Source organism: Mesoplodon bidens (assembly GCF_964165515.1).
Source record: "Mesoplodon bidens genome assembly, chromosome: 6".
NCBI classification, from domain to species: domain Eukaryota; kingdom Metazoa; phylum Chordata; class Mammalia; order Artiodactyla; family Ziphiidae; genus Mesoplodon; species Mesoplodon bidens.
This window is the reverse complement of record NC_138162.1, coordinates 116026161-116043018: the sequence shown is the minus strand read 5'-3', so window position 1 is coordinate 116043018 and position 16858 is coordinate 116026161.

Below are 16858 nucleotides of genomic sequence, written 5' to 3'. Positions count from 1 at the left end.
AGTTTCCATTTTGCAACAAATGTCACAGCTTTTTTTTGAAAGAACTCAAGGTACATGAGTCTTGATCACCTTGATACTTGGAATGTGGTCCTCAGGCCAGCGGCACTGGCAGCTTTGGGGATCTTGCTAGAAATGCAGGATCTTGGTCCTGTTCTTTGCCACTGAAATCAAATATGCACTCACCATGATTTCCAGGTAATTTCTATGCACATTAAGGTTTGGGAAGCAGGCTTATAGAGAAAACTGAACATTGGTGGAAGGTGGTTAGAAACTGACAGAGCCTATTTGACTTCAATTATATCTTTCTTCCTCCACACCATGCTGCAAGGATTGATGTAAAAGAGAACAATGGGATGACTAGATGACTATGTTCTCTGGTGCCTGCGTCTTAAAAAATGTCCCCCTGAATGGAGGATCTAACAGGAGAAGGAAGTGGTTGCAATGAAAGAGACATGGCTAGGATCAGAGCCTGGCTCTGTGGAATGTTTTGAACAATTGCCATGGCACGGGGAGGCGGGGCACAGCTAAGGTGATGCAGGCCTGCCTGTTAGCAGAGATGAGGTTGCTGTTCCCTGTGAGTCCAGCGAGACCCCCCCCACCCCCCATCTCTACCATGACTGGGCACCTGATGGCAGAACAAAGTTGTCCTGTTTCTTCTGTTTGCACCGTGTCCTCAGCACCATAGCTTGGAGCTTTGGAAGCGTGAAGACTTATAAAAATCGAGTTATTTCTTAGTGAACTTTGTTCTGGGAATCAAGGGAAATCACAGATCTGCTTTACAAGTCCTCAGAAGCAATGCTATATTTGGTTCTAAACACTGAGTGTAATTAAGGAGTTTCAAATTGGTGAATGATACTGAAAACGACTGTGAAATTTATTCAAAAATCAGAATAACTATTTTCGTGAGGGAGGATTCACGATGAATACATTTATGTCTGAAAAATACATTTTAAAGCAGGCTGAGGAGACCTGATTGCATCTATCAATTCTAGAGGGACAGTGAATAAACGACTGCATGTAAAGAGGAAGGAATTCACATTCTAAAAGCCTGAACTAAGGGACAGTGACAATTTTAACTCTTTAATTGTGTGATTGGGGTAAAGTGTGGTGTCAGCTCAAAAATGTAAACACTTCAACTGGAAAAACCCTTGAAAAGTGATCTAAGTCCCTATACAAATTGCTTAAGGGGATATCAGTGTGGGAATTGCATTATTGGTATTTCACATTGTTCCAACTTTGCTCTTGATCCATCTGTATTCTTCTTTTCCCGACTAATTTTTTCTTCTGAGGTTTTTCTCATAAGGAAACTGCTCTACGAGAATCTCTTTTCACCCACTGTCATCCTGTTAAAAATCTCTGGTCTTCAGTGCATGTTACAACTCTCTCCTCCTCTTACCCATGCATGCTGGATCAATTCTCTATGGTGTGTATTAATGTAGCTTCTCTTGGCCTAGGTTCATTTTTCTCTCTGCTCCTGTTTTGCTCAGGGTAACAAAGTCCAGCTACTGAGTAGGCAAACCTAGAAAATTCAGAAATTTCCTTAAAGAGGGATGAGAAGGCTCCGGGATGAAATAGCAAAATTATACTTTTGGATCCTGTTATAATGATGCTGTAAGAGAGTTACATGTTTATACTTCAAGCCCACTTACCAGGCTCTGATTTCCTTACTATAAAGAACTCTTTGAAGGTGACTGTAAGATCTTGTTGAATGAATATATTGGGAGAAGAGGCTAGCATGCAGTGAAAACTGATGCTGGTCACGTTTGACATCAACTGGTAGATTTAGCAAAAGATGTAAAATGCTGTAGTCTACAGCCTTCCTACTAGATGTGTGGTCCGTGCACCAGCAACCCAGTGTTGCTGGAAATGCAATTTCAGTCCCACTCAGGACCAACTGAATTAGACTTTCAACAAAGTCCACACGGGATTGGTCAGCGCACTCACAGTTGGGAAGCATCACTCTGAACTGACCAAACATAATTTTCTCCTTTGGTCAACAGTGTAAAGGGACCCATCACTCAGGACATTTTGTATTTTCTTATAGCACGTTTGTTACTGCTTCCTGAGATTACATTGTATGGAATGTGCTAGGCCATAGTGCAAAATGCCAATTGGATGCTGAGAAAAACACGAAGGAAAAATTTGTGATATTTTTCAAAATTCCCAAATTTGGAAGGTGAAAGACAAATACATAGATAGGCTTATTGAAGATGGAGATTGTATTTCCAATGAATCTCCAGGGCCTAGCGGTGAACCCAGAATGTAATTGGAGGCCACCAAACATTTGTTGAATGAGGGAATGAATGAATGAAGGAATGAAGTCCATTTACCCATTCAAGTGCTTAAAAATACAAGTTGGGAAGTTTTGAAACTTACAGGAAAGAAATAAATTCTAAAACATAATGATACTTTTGACTGTATTTCTTTGTGCCTTTTTAGTGTCCTTTTTCTCTCTCATTTTCTTTTTGTACCCTAAAACTTAAATATTTGAAGTAGTCTGTGATATTAGTATTGTTTTCTTTCTTCAGCTCATAGTAATAGCTCAATGCTATTTCAACATTTGGACAGTAATGTTAGTAATTTTACATCTTCATGTGTCGATCTTTTACTGATTTGCAGCAAGCCATCTATAAATTTATTTTAAAAATTTGGATCATGTTGAAAGCTTCCCTGATGAAATGCTAGCCTCAAGATATACTACCAGGCAAGCCATAAAGAGATGATAGAATGGAAAGGTCAGACGATACAAAATTGCTTGAATCACATAGTTTTGTTTGTTTTTTAACTTTAGCATTTCTTCAATGTTTTCACTATTTTAGTACTTTTGTAGCAAAGAATGGAAATGATATAAAAGGTTGAAAAAAATAAAAGCAAGGAGAAAGCAATGGGCTAGGATGCCAGCTGGTGGGAGGTTGAGTCTTGGGGTGTTCAGTGTTCCCACCTTCTGTCTCTCTGCCCATCAGCCTTCCTCACTGATGGTGTGGTTACAAGAATTAGCATGGAGGTCTGAGCAAGGAGGCCCAGGAATGGAAGGTATCTTGGGCTCTGACCTACACTTGCCTATCAGGGAAAAGCAGAGGCCTCAATGCTCCACGCAACTTGTGTGGCACTTAGACGGCTGAGCAGCCATGGGTTTTATTTATGGTCTAGCTTAGAGCCCATGGGACTAGAACGGGACCCTCCTGAGAAGGACCCATGTGTGCCTTTTCTGGAGATAGCAGCTGTCAGCCTGGAGGTGGTGTGATTGTAATTTGGTCTCTCCAGCCTTCCTATTTAGATGTAACGCTTTTGTTTATTCCATTATATTTCCTATTTATTCAGTTTACTGTTAACGTGTTTTAGAAGTTACTAACTTACCATCTAAGTGTCTGATGGATTCTGCCTGTGGCTCACCAGCTGCTATGTATCCATTCTCTGTACCCGACACAGCCCATGAGCTTCACTGATAATTTCATAAGCTACTAGCTTACCGTCTGTGCTTACTATTTCTCATGCATTTCGTCTGTTTCATTCCCTTCAATTCTACAGTGGAATTAAACTTCTTTAAAAAATCCAACAAAGAAACAATACAATGTACATATGGCATTTCATAGATAATACAATTTAATTTTTTATACTTGAAGGATATTTGCTTAAGGAAATACTATTCAGATTTCACTGCAATGAAAATCATGTTAGTAAACAGTGTTAATGTTAACACATGCTAAAATTAACAGTATCAGTATTAACATAATATTAGTATTAAATCACCAAGAGTTTTAGGATTGAAAATGCTGATAGTGGAAGCCCAGCTGGTACTTGACATAGGCAGAAGGGTGACAGAAAGCATTGAAATCAATTCATCTAAAATTTCTTTCTTCTACTACAATGGTCTATTTTTAATTTTAATTTTTTTTTTTTTTTTTTTTTTTTGGTTATCTGCAGGCTTTGTTTGCTACAAAAGTACTAAAATGAAAGGAAAGTTGAAAGGATTTCAAGAAACAGCCTTCTCTTTTGCATGTCAGTTTGGGTGAACGTTTTGCTGTCACCCTGTTCGTTCCCTCTCCCTCTTAGGCTGCTTTCAAGGCGATATACAGAAACGTACCCAGACTTGGAGCTCACTGGGTCAAAGGCTGTTGCTTAGGTTGGCTGCACACGCCGTGCGGGTGGTGGTTGGTGGGTGAAGATCCTAGAGTCAAACTCCATCCCTTCAAATCCCAGCTCTTCCGCTAAGTAGTTGAACCCACTTACCTCCTTCCTGCCTCATCTACAGTATGTCCCCAAACAAGACTACAGGTTACATAACGCCGGCTAGTCCTATCTCAGAAGCTAACAGTGAAGGTTAAGTTGAATAACGTCTGGCTTATCTTCACATTAATGTATTAAATTTCAGAGAGTTCAGCAGCACTTTTGCTGAAACTATGTTGAGATTCTCTTGCCCAGTCTATCTAATTTTCTATGTGTTGTAGATAAAAATGAGAAGGCAAGTTTTCTTTAATGAATGAAAAATTTGCTGAACATTTATATTTTCAGAACACTTCTGCTCCTAATACTTTTATTTTCTTGACTGATTTAGCTCAATGAGAAAAGAGAAGGGCTTGGTGCCTATATTTTCCAGAATAACTGAAGACCTTTTTTAGATAATTAAAAAAATTTTAACTTCATTTTAATTTTGTACACTTGATATGAAAGTGTCCTTGTGACCGTTTATTCAAATAATATTCCAGTCTTTTCTAATCTGTATAATTATATCCTACTTAAAGATTTATATTACATTTTCCCAAGTATCATTTTTGAGTGGGTACTAAAACTTTATTGGTATACTATGTCACTCTATTTTTCATTTTGTTCTTATTCATCAGGTTTCATAAAAGGATATTTTTAGCTGTGCTAATTTCCTTACACAGTAAATATAATGAAATGCAAACAAATTGACTTACTGATCACAGTAAAACATAATCATCTTTCTAAGTAAATAGGTTGAACCCAGTGTTGCTATTAATTTATCAGTAGAGGGAGGCAAGGAAGTATACTGTTACTAAATCTACATTTGACTTCTGACAAAAAATTACCATGTTTTATTTACTGTAGCTTTCTCACCTTTTATATTTTCTGACTTTTAGTCAGGAGACTGAGAAAAATGAATATTGAAAAAAATTAAAAATATTTTAACTGATGATTTGAAATATATTTGAGTAAGGCCAGGTTGCAAGTAACGATAGAGATGAAGTTGATAGTTGACTTACCTTCTCTGGTCAATATCAAAAACAAGCATTTTGAATGAACTGATTATCTTCTTCTTGAATTGACCAGATGTACTGTCATGGCTTGGAGTGACATCCTTGGTCCTTCCAACATAGAAAATATTCATTTTCAGAAACTATCACACTCTCCACATTTTTTTGGGGGGGCGAGTAATATACATAAATTTTGAAAGAGAAAAGTGCCCCCAATTTTTTACTGTTCCTAAGCTTCCCAATGTTCAATGACTGTAGGAAAAGAATGACACCAACTTTGTTCTTTGTGCTTAATTTTGTTATTTTATACATTCATTTACTGAGTACTAATATGCTGAGTTCTATTCTGGAATCTTGGTATTGGGATATAGCAGATAAAAAAACTGACCAATTTCTTGCTCTTATTCAGCAAGACAGGAAATTGAATACACATGTAGGACACTAATGCAGATTCTGGTACCAGAAAACGGGGTGCTGCTGCCATAAGAATACCTGAAAGTACAGAAGTGGCTTTGGAATTCAGTAATGTGTAGAGGCTGGAAGAGTTTGAGGTGCTTGATAGAAAAATACCTAAATTGCCTTGAAGAGATTGTCTATCAATATGGATGTTAAAGGCAATTCTGGTGAGGACTCAGAAAGAAGACAGAAGATCAAAGAAAGCTTTCTGCCCCCCTTAGAGAATGCACATATCATCGTCAACACAATGTTGTTAGAAATATGAATGTTAAAGTTGCCTCTGGTGAGGTCTCAGATGGAAACGAGGGACATGTTTTTGGACCCTAGAGGGAAGGTGGTCTTTGTTGTATGAAGTCACAGAGAACTCCTTTGAATTATATTTTGCTGTTGGGAGGACAGTAGAACCTGTGAGCAATGACCTTGGATATTCAACTGAGAAAATTTCCAAGCAAAGTGTAGAAGGTGCAGCCTGGTTTCTCCTTGCTAAACAAAAAAGGAATCAACATTTGATGATTTGGAAAATTCTCAGCTGACCCAGATAGCATGTTCTGGAAACAGGACCATGGCTGTGATTGGACACATGTTTGCTAAAGAGTTTGACTTCTGGATCCAATGGACCAGAAGTCAAGAAGAAGGATGTGATTACCTAGGCAGGATATCTGCAGAACCCTTGTGCCTCATAGAGTGGATCTTCTTGACACCTGTGGAAGACTGACAAGAATTTGGAGGACTTATACTAGTATCAAAACTGCCGGCCTGAGAAGACCTAAATAGACATCTCTCCAAAGAAGATATACAGATTGCCAACAAACACATGAAAGGATGTTCAGCATCACTAATTATTAGAGAAATGCAAATCAAAACTACAATGAGGTATCACCTCACACCAGTCAGAATGGCCATCATCCAAAAATCTACAAACAATAAATGCTGGAGAGGGTGTGGAGAAAAGGGAACCCTCTTGCACTGTTGGTGGGAATGTAAATTGATACAGCCACTATGGAGAACAGTATGGAGTTTCCTTCAAAAACTAAAAATAGAACTACCATACGACCCAGCAATCCCACTACTGGGCATATACCCTGAGAAAACCATAATTCAAAAAGAGTCATGTACCACAATGTTCATTGCAGCTCTCTTTACAATAACCAGGACATGGAAGCGACCTAAGTGTCCATCGACAGATGAATGGATAAAGAAGATGTGGCACATATATACAATGGAGTATTACTCAGCCATAAAAAGAAACAAAATTGAGCTATTTGTAGTGAGGTGGATGGACCTAGAGTCTGTCATACCATGAAGTAAGTCAGAAAGAGAAAAATAAATACCGTATGCTAACACACATATGGAATCTAAAAAGAAAATAAAAGGTTCTGAAGAACCTAGGGAAAGGACAGGTATAAAGACACAGATGTAGAGAATGGACTTGAGGACACAGGGAGTGGGAAAGGTAAGCTGGGAAGAAGTGAGAGAGTGGCATGGACATATATACACTACCAAATATAAAACAGGTAGCTAGTGGGAAGCAGCCGCATAGCACAGGGAGATCAGCTCGGTGCTTTGTGACCACCCAGAGGGGTAGGATAGGGAGGGTGGGAGGGAGATACAAGAGGGAGGGGATATGGGGATATATGTATATGTATAGCTGACTCACTTTGCTATAAAGCAGAAACTAACACACCATTGTGAAGCAATTATACTCCAGTACAGATTAAAGAAAAAAAAACCCAGGGGCTTCCCTGGTGGCGCAGTGGTTGAGAGTCTGCCTGCCGATGCAGGGGACACGGGTTCGTGCCCCGGTCCGGGAAGATCCCACATGCCACGGAGCAGCTGGGCCTGTGAGCCATGGCTGCTGAGCCTGCGTGTCCGGAGCCTGTGCTCCACAACGGGAGAGGCCACAACAGCAAGAGGCCCGCGTACCGCAAAAACAAAACAAAACAAAACAAAAAACAAACCCAAAAACCTGCCAGCCTGGATTGCAAGGGACAGAGATGGGGTAAAATGGAGGAAGAATGACTCTGAGGGCAGAGACGTGGATGCAGAGGACTGGACCAACAGGAACTCCTTGGGCAGAGAGATTGGAGCTGCTGACCCAGTGGACCAAGAGAATGGGCCCAGAGTGCATGGCTGTCATTGGGAGAAGCGAGTGTCCAACCATAGAGGGTTGCTGAAAGGCCTTGAAGTCTGCTGGAATATGTTTCCTGGGCTTTTGACTTGCTTGGGACCCATGACTCCTTTTTTTCTTGCAGTTTCTCTCTTTTGGAATAGGAATATCTATCTTTGCTTGTCCCAACATTGTATTTTGGAAGCAGATAACTTGTTTTCTAGGTTTTGCAAGTCCATACATAAAGAAGAATTTTGCCCCGGTATGGATCGTACCCAGAGTCTCACCTATACCTGATTTAGATGATTTAGAAGGTGAGATTTGGGACTTTTTGAGTTGATCATATTTAGATGGGATTTGGGACTCAGAGTTGAGGCTGGAATGGGATAAGATTTTCAGGGATGTTGAGATGGGGTGAGTGTATTTTGAATGTGGGAAAGACATGAATTTTGGGGGGCCAGGGCAGACTCATCAGTTGAATTGTGTCCTACAAAAAGATATGTTGACATTCTCAATACAGTACCCCAGAATGTGACCTTATTTGGAAATTGGGTCATTGCAGATTAATTACTTAAGACAAAGTCATGCTGGAGTAGGGTGGATCCTCAATATAAAATAGCTCGTGTCCTTATGAGAAGAGGGACATTTGGATACGACATGCCCAGAGGGAAGATACAGGAAGATACAGGAAGAAAATGGCTATGTTAATACAGAGGCAGAGATTGGAGTGATGCATCTACAAGCCAGGGAATGCCAAGGATAGCTGAGAATTGCTAGATGCTAGGGAGAGGCAAGAAAGGATCCTCCCCAGAACCAGAGAGAGAACATGGTCTTCCCAACACTTTGATTTTGAACTTCTAGCCTCCAGAACTGTAAGAGAATACATTACTGTTGTTTTAAGCCACCAAGTTTGTGGTACTTTATTATTGCAGCCATAGGAAAGTAATATACATACTTTGTGTGTATATCAAACACAGAGATAGATTGAAAGTAGAAGAATGGTAAAAAGATATACCATGCAAACAACTGAAAATGAACTGGAGTGGTTAATACTAATATCAAACAAAAAAGACTTTAATACAAAAATTATTACTGGAGACAATTTGATAATTAACACTTTGATAAATCAAGGGCATTTGATAACGCTAGAGTCAATCCATCAAGAAGACATAGAGGGCCTCCCTGGTGGCGCAGTGGTTGAGAGTCCGCCTGCGGATGCAGGGGATACGGGTTCGTGCCCCGGTCTGGGAGGATCCCATATGCCGCGGAGCGGCTGGGCCCGTGAGCCATGGCCGCTGGGCCTGCGCGTCCGGAGCCTGTGCTCCGCAACGGGAGAGGCCACGACAGTGAGAGGCCCGCATACCGCAAAAAGAAAAAAAAAAAAAAAAAGAAGACATAGAAATTATAAAATTATGTGCACCTAACAACACAGCCACGAAAACTATGATGCAGAGTTCACAGACTGACTATCCTTTGTGAATGTAGACACAGATATCCTCAACAAAATACTAGCAAACAGACTCCAGTAGCATACGAAAACAACTGTAACCCAGTAGAGCTATGTACAGGAATGTTCACAGTACTGCTAATTGTGATAGGTAAGTATTGATAACAACCTAAATATCCATCGAGAGGTCAGTGGATAAACTCTGTGGTGTATCTGTTCAATAATAGTACTTAGCAATAAAAAACAATGAATTGATGACACGTGCTGCAACGTGAATGAATATCACAATAATTATGATGAATGAAAGAAAACATAAAAAGGAAACATTTATGATTCCATTTATATAACATTCTACATAATATAAATATTCAAATGATGGAAAATAAATCAGTGGTTGCCTGGCAACAGTAGTGGAGGAATGGGAGGGGAAAGCTACAAAGTAGCAAGAAGAACTTTTTGGGGTGATGGATATGTTCTTCATCTTGATTGAGGCAGTATTTTTATGGATGTGTACATGTGCCAACATATATCAGGTTGTATACCTTAAATATATTTGGTGTATTTTATTCCAATTACATTCAATAAAGCTCTTTAGGAAAGGAAAATACAGTGAAAGAATGAAGGAATATGACGTCTTCTCAAATAAAAAGAGCACACACTTGTTTTGAATTTAAGTATTCTTCCTTGAAATCTGTCTTGAAATCACACCTTAGCTTGAGGACCACAGTGTTCCATGCTTTATAGTGAGGTAGGTACCCACTGCTGAGCAAGTAATTCTACCTTGTCTCTCCTCCACTTGTAATTTTTCATTATCTTTAACTGGATGCAAATTGACCAGCATTAATTATTAGCTGTCTCTAATTAGACACGGAAACTATAGACGATATTATAAATATTGGAAGGGTCAAGAAATACTTTCCTGTACAGGCTCATGGCTTATTCCTCAGTCTCATTAAATTGTAATGTGTGAGGGTCCCTACTTGTACCAATGGCAGGAGAGTGATGGTTAGAAATAAGCTACAAGTAAGGTGTGAGGTCAGCAACTTCTAAAAGAGGGAGAAGTATTCCTATGTTTCAAGCACTTTTCCACTTTAAGTTTTGTTTTCAAAGTTCTTAATTTATTAATTAGTTCAAAATTGCATGAACTAATGAAATACAGGTCAAAAGAATAGTTAAGGCCTTCTAAAAAAACTTGATTTCTATAGTAAAATGAAAATGATAGATTGAAGATTTAATGGAGTTTTTCTGGAAACAAAGCCTCAAATTTCATGGCTTTGGGGATGTAGTGGGGAATACCTGGTAGGTGGAGTAAGGTTTGGTGCTCTAGGAGCATAATAAACCATAAATATCTTTCTGATCTAATTAAAAATTTTACTTTTTAGATTGCCCTGTGATTACTGAGTCACTGATTTAGAGTTCTTTACAAAGTCTTTTTGTGAACAATATTAAAAGAGAAAGGGAAACAATGTTTTTTTGTTACTAATCCAAATAAATAGCAGTTATGGTATTGCTGTGTTTAATATATAAAACATTTATCTATAGGCTCTAAGGTAATGACTTTTAACTAAGATTACAACCTCCCACTATTTTTTTTTTTAAAGTTTATTTATTTATTTTTTAAATTAGTTTCTGCTTTATAACAAAGTGAATCAGTCATACATATACATCTGTTCCCACATCCCTTCCCTCATGCATCTCCCTCCCTCCCACCCTCCCCATCCCACCCCTCCAGGCGGTCACAAAGCACCGAGCTGATCTCCCTGTGCTCTGCGGCTGCTTCCCACTATCTATCTACCTTACGTTTGGTAGTGTATACACGTCCATGCCTCTCTTTCGCCTTGTCACAGCCCACCCTTCCCCCTCCCCATATCCTCAAGTCCATTCTCAAGTAGGTCTGCGTCTTCATTCCCGTTTTGCCCCTAGGTTCTTCATGACATTTTTTTTTTTAAATTCCGTATATATGTGTTAGCATACGGTATTTGTCTTTCTCTTTCTGACTAACTTCACTCTGTATGACAGACTCTAGGTCTATCCACCTCATTACAAATAGCTCAGTTTCGTTTCTTTTTATGGCTGAGTAATATTCCATTGTATATATGTGCCACATCTTCTTTATCCATTCATCCGATGATGGACACTTAGGTTGTTTCCAGCTCCGGGCTATTGTGAATAGAGCTGCAATGAACATTTTGGTACATGTCTCTTTTTGAATTATGGTTTTCTCAGGGTATATGCCCAGTAGTGGGATTGCTGGGTCATATGGTAGTTTTATTTGTAGTTTTTTAAGGAACCTCCATACCGTTCTCCATAGTGGCTGTACCAATTCACATTCCCACCAGCAGTGCAAGAGTGTTCCCTTTTCTCCACACCCTCTCCAGCATTTATTGTTTCTAGATTTCTTGATGATGGCCATTCTGACTGGTGTGAGATGATATCTCATTGTAGTTTTGATTTGCATTTCTCTAATGATTAATGATGTTGAGCATTCTTTCATGTGTTTGTTGGCAGTCTGTATATCTTCTTTGGAGAAATGCCTATTTAAGTCTTCTGCCCATTTTTGGATTGGGTTGTCTGTTTTTTTGCTATTGAGCTGCATGAGCTGTTTATAAATTTTGGAGATTAATCCTTTGTCAGTTGCTTCATTTGCAAATATTTTCTCCCATTCTGAGGGTTGTCTTTTGGTCTTGTTTATGGTTTCCTTTGCTGTGCAAAAGCTTTGAAGTTTCATTAGGTCCCATTTGTTTATCTTTGTTTTTATTTCCATTTCTCTAGGAGGTGGGTCCAAAAGGATCTTGCTGTGATTTATGTCATAGAGTGTTCTACCTATGTTTTCCTCTAAGAGTTTGATAGTTTCTGGCCTTACATTTAAGTCTTTAATCCATTTTGAGCTTATTTTTGTGTATGGTGCTAGGGAATGATCTAATCTCAAAGTTTTACATGTCCCTGTCCAGTTTTCCCAGCACCACTTATTGAAGAGGCTGTCCTTTCTCCACTGTACATTCCTGCCTCCTTTATCAAAGATAAGTTGGCCATATGTGCGTGGGTTTATCTCTGGGCTTTCTATCCTGATCCACTGATCTATCTTTCTGTTTTTATGCCAGTACCAGACTGTCTTAATTACTGTAGCTTTGTAGTATAGTCTGAAGTCAGGGAGCCTGATTCCTCCAGCTCCGTTTTTCGTTCTCAAGATTGCTTTAGCTATTCGGGGCCTTTTGTTTTTCCAAACAAATTTTGAAATTTTTTGTTCTAGTTCTGTGAAAAATGCCAGTGGTAGTTTGATAGGGATTGCATTGAATCTGTAGATTGCTTTGGGTAGTAGAGTCATTTTAACAATATTGATTCTTCCAATCCAGGAGCATGGTATATCTCTCCATCTATTTGTATCATCTTTAATTTCTTTCATCAGTGTCTTATAGTTTTCTGCATACAGGTCTTTTGTCTCCTTAGGTAGGTTTATTCCTAGATATTTTATTCTTTTTGTTGCGATGGTAAATGGGAGTGTTTTCTTGATTTCATTTTCAGATTTTTCATCATTAGTGTACAGGAATGCCAGAGATTTCTGTACATTAATTTTATATCCTGCTACTTTACCAAATTCATTGATTAGCTCTAGTAGTTTTTCGGTAGCATCTTTAGGATTCTCTATGTATAGTATCATGTCATCTGCAAACAGTGACAGCTTTACTTCTTCTTTTCCAATTTGGATTCCTTTTATTTCCTTTTCTTCTCTGATTGCTGTGGCTAAAACTTCCAAAACTATGTTGAATAAGAGTGGTGAGAGTGGGCAGCCTTGTCTTGTTCCTGATCTTAGTGGAAATGGTTTCAGTTTTTCACCATTGAGGACAATGTTGGCTGTGGGTTTGTCATATATGGCCTTTATTATGTTGAGGAAAGATCCCTCTATACCTACTTTCTGCAGGGTTTTTATCATAAATGGGTGTTGAATTTTGTCGAAAGCTGTCTCTGCATCTATTGAGATGATCATATGGTTTTTCTCCTTCAACTTGTTAATATGGTGTATTACATTGATTGATTTGCGTATATTGAAGAATCCTTGCATTCCTGGGATAAACCCCACTTGATCATGGTGTATGATCCTTTTAATGTGCTCTTGGATTCTGTTTGCTAGTATTTTGTTGAGGATTTTTGCATCTATGTTCATCAGTGATATTGGCCTGTAGTTTTCTTTCTTTGTGACATCCTTGCCTGGTTTTGGTATCAAGGTGATGGTGGCCTCGTAGAATGAGTTTGGGAGTGTTCCTCCCTCTGCTATATTTTGGAAGAGTTTGAGAAGGATAGGTGTTAGCTCTTCTCTAAATGTTTGATAGAATTCACCTGTGAAGCCATCTGGTCCTGGGCTTTTGTTTGATGGAAGATTTTTAATCACAGTTTCAATTTCAGTGCTTGTGATTGGTCTATTCATATTTTCTATTTCTTCCTGAGTCAGTCTTGGCAGGTTGTGCATTTCTAAGAATGTGTCCATTTCTTCCAGGTTGTCCATTTTATTGGAATAGAGTTGCTTATAGTAATCTCTCATAATCTTTTGTATTTCTGCAGTGTCAGTTGTTACTTCTCCTTTTTCATTTCTAATTCTATTGATTTGAGTCTTCTCCCTTTTTTTCTTGATGAGTCTGGCTAATGGTTTGTCAATTTTGTTTATCTTCTCAAAGAACCAGCTTTTAGTTTGGTTGATCTTTGCTATCGTTTCCTTCATTTCTTTTTCATTTATTTCTGATCTGATCTTTATGATTTCTTTCCTTCTGCTAGCTTTGGGGTATTTTTGTTCTTCTTTCTCTAATTGCTTTAGGTGCAGGGTCAGGTTGTTTACTCGAAATGCTTCCTGTTTCTTAAGGTGGGATTGTATTGCTATAAACTTCCCCCTTAGAACTGCTTTTGCTGCGTCCCATAGGTTTTGGGTCGTCGTGTCTCCATTGTCATTTGTTTCTAGGTATTTTTTAATTTCCTCTTTGATTTCTTCAGTGATCACTTCGTTATTGAGTAGTGTATTGTTTAGCCTCCATGTGTTTGTATTTTTTACAGATCTTTTCCTGTAATTGATGTCTAGTCTCATAGCATTGTGGTCAGAGAAGATACTTGATACAATTTCAATTTTCTTAAATTTACCGAGGCTTGATTTGTGACCCAAGATATGATCTATCCTGGAGAATGTTCCATGAGCACTTGAGAAAAATGTGTATTCTGTTGTTTTTGGATGGAATGTCCTATAAATATCAACTAAGTCCATCTCGTTTAATGTATCATTTAAAGCTTGTGTTTCCTTATTTATTTTCATTTTGGATGATCTGTCCATTGGTGAAAGTGGGGTGTTAAAGTCCCCTACTATGATTGTGTTACTGTCGATTTCCCCTTTTATGGCTGTTAGTATTTGCCTTATGTATTGCAACCTCCCACTATTTTAAATTTATTTGACATCTTTTTTGAAACTTGTATTTTAATTTGCACTTATTTTTATTTGTGCCAGCCTGCAGTAAGTGTTTCTATATGGAATATTTTGTATACAGATTAATATTTTTAAAGTTTATGGCTAGTGATTGGCTTATTTATGAACTGTTTCCTGTGAACACCACTTAATAAGACTTCTTCCAGCCAAGACCCTTCAGCAACATCTTCCTTCTTTATTGTGTAGCTGCTGCCTAGGAGCAGTATCTGGTTCCTACCACCAACTTTGGTCCAAACTTTGTGTTGGGTAATAGCTGATGGAAAAGGGGGCGTTCACAGCCAGAGGAGAAGCTTCTTGGCTGCCGTCCTCTTCTCTGTCTTCCTCTTGTTGCATCTCTGCACCTTCTCTCTTCTGTCTCACATTATAGTTCTATGGAGCCCGGATCACGTCTGTGTCCATGAGGAGCTGTCCAGGGTAACTAGGGAGGTGGGGCCCAGTTAGCCCACATGGCTGCCCTGGGTTCTGTTTTTCTGGGGGAAACACCCTCTCCACCACCCTCCATGGCCCCTGAACAGACTCTCTAGAAGGTTCTTCCTTGGTTCTTATTCTTCATGGAAACATCTGGGATGGACGTTGGTGGGCTTCTCCAGTTCCTCTTCTCCCTGAGAACATTTACGGTCCAGGGGATTGTTTTGCAGTTTGAATAGGCACAGCTTTCTGAAAACTACACTTAGGATTATTTTGGTCATACAGTTTCCTCAAAAAACTTAATGAGTCTCTGGTCTGTTTGTTTCTGGGCACTTCTGTATATGAGTAACCATGGCCAAGGTTCTTCAGAAGATAATTTTCTAAGCCTGGAGACTGGTCTCTTACTTGTTGGCCCGCTCTCTTTCCACCACTATTGGTAGTGAAACAGCTGAAGCAAATGGCTGCCATGGAGGGCGACCCACCTAGCTGTACAAACAGATGTCTCACAGCCCCATCACCCTGAGGCTCCCTTGCTTGTTTTATTTTTCATCTCAAACTACTTATTTTGTAGGTTGAATCAGGTGAGAGCCACTGAGTGACAAAAATGACTCCTAAATAAAGCTTATTTCAATAGCTCTGAAAAGAATTTTATGACATTTTAATACATTTCCACAAAATCACCAAGAACATTTTTGAAACTTTATTAGCTATTTTAATGTAGTAAAATTAAATAAAATCACCTGTTAGATATTCATTAATTAATATGGTAAACATATTTTTCAACTCAACATCTGGTTAATCATCTAAAAAGGTTTTTGGGGCCACTTCTGAGTATTGTAAGCATTCTAGGAAAATAAGTTTGGGTGAAATTTTGTATTCTGGGAAGTTTGGATAATTCGTAAGAATGATCATAATCCTTTCAGAAAACTCCACCATATATAATAGGATTTTCTGTAATATTTTATGCCACAAATATGAATGTTTTAAAAATAAGGAATTCTTGTCGGGACATTTTACCTCTACTATACAAAATAGCTTCCTGTATTTTCCAGGTGAATTGTCTGGGCATTTTGACATCATATGACTTAATGAAGTAGGTGGATGTAAATATGATATGGCTGCCCCCAAGAAACTGTGTGTTCAAACTTGCTAGACATTATTTTAATAGCTAAAATCACTTGTGTCTTCCAAGAAAATACTTTATTGATAAGCGTATCCGAGACCATGCCTGGCAGTATGTTTTAGAGATGGTGTGATTGCTAATCAAGGGAGATGGGGCTGGCATCTTGTAGAATATACACGAGATGACGCTGGTGCTGGATTTTATTCTAAGGGAGCAATGACCCTCAGACTACATCTAGTACTAACAGTGAATCATTCTATTAACAAGAAACATAATACAGGAGAACTGGTTGTCTTTTGCTCCCTTACAAATAACTCTTAGAGATACCTGAGCTAAGTCTAATTTGTTTTCACTTCTACCATATGAAATTGGTACCTCGTCACATTTGTATATTAACTTATCAGTGTTGCACAGTCCAGGCCAGAGGGTGCTTAATGAATGCAATTCAGGGATTATGTTTGTATATTCACTGCTGTTTGAGAGCAGCTCCTGCAGATGTGTGGCTGACCTGGGACAGCAGCAGGACAAGGACTGGGTCATTACTGAATAAATGGTGGTTTCTGCTATAGAAGGAACCATGGAGAAGACAGGTCAGTTAGGACCTAATGAATTTTCTCTCACTGTTTTTCAAGCATACAGA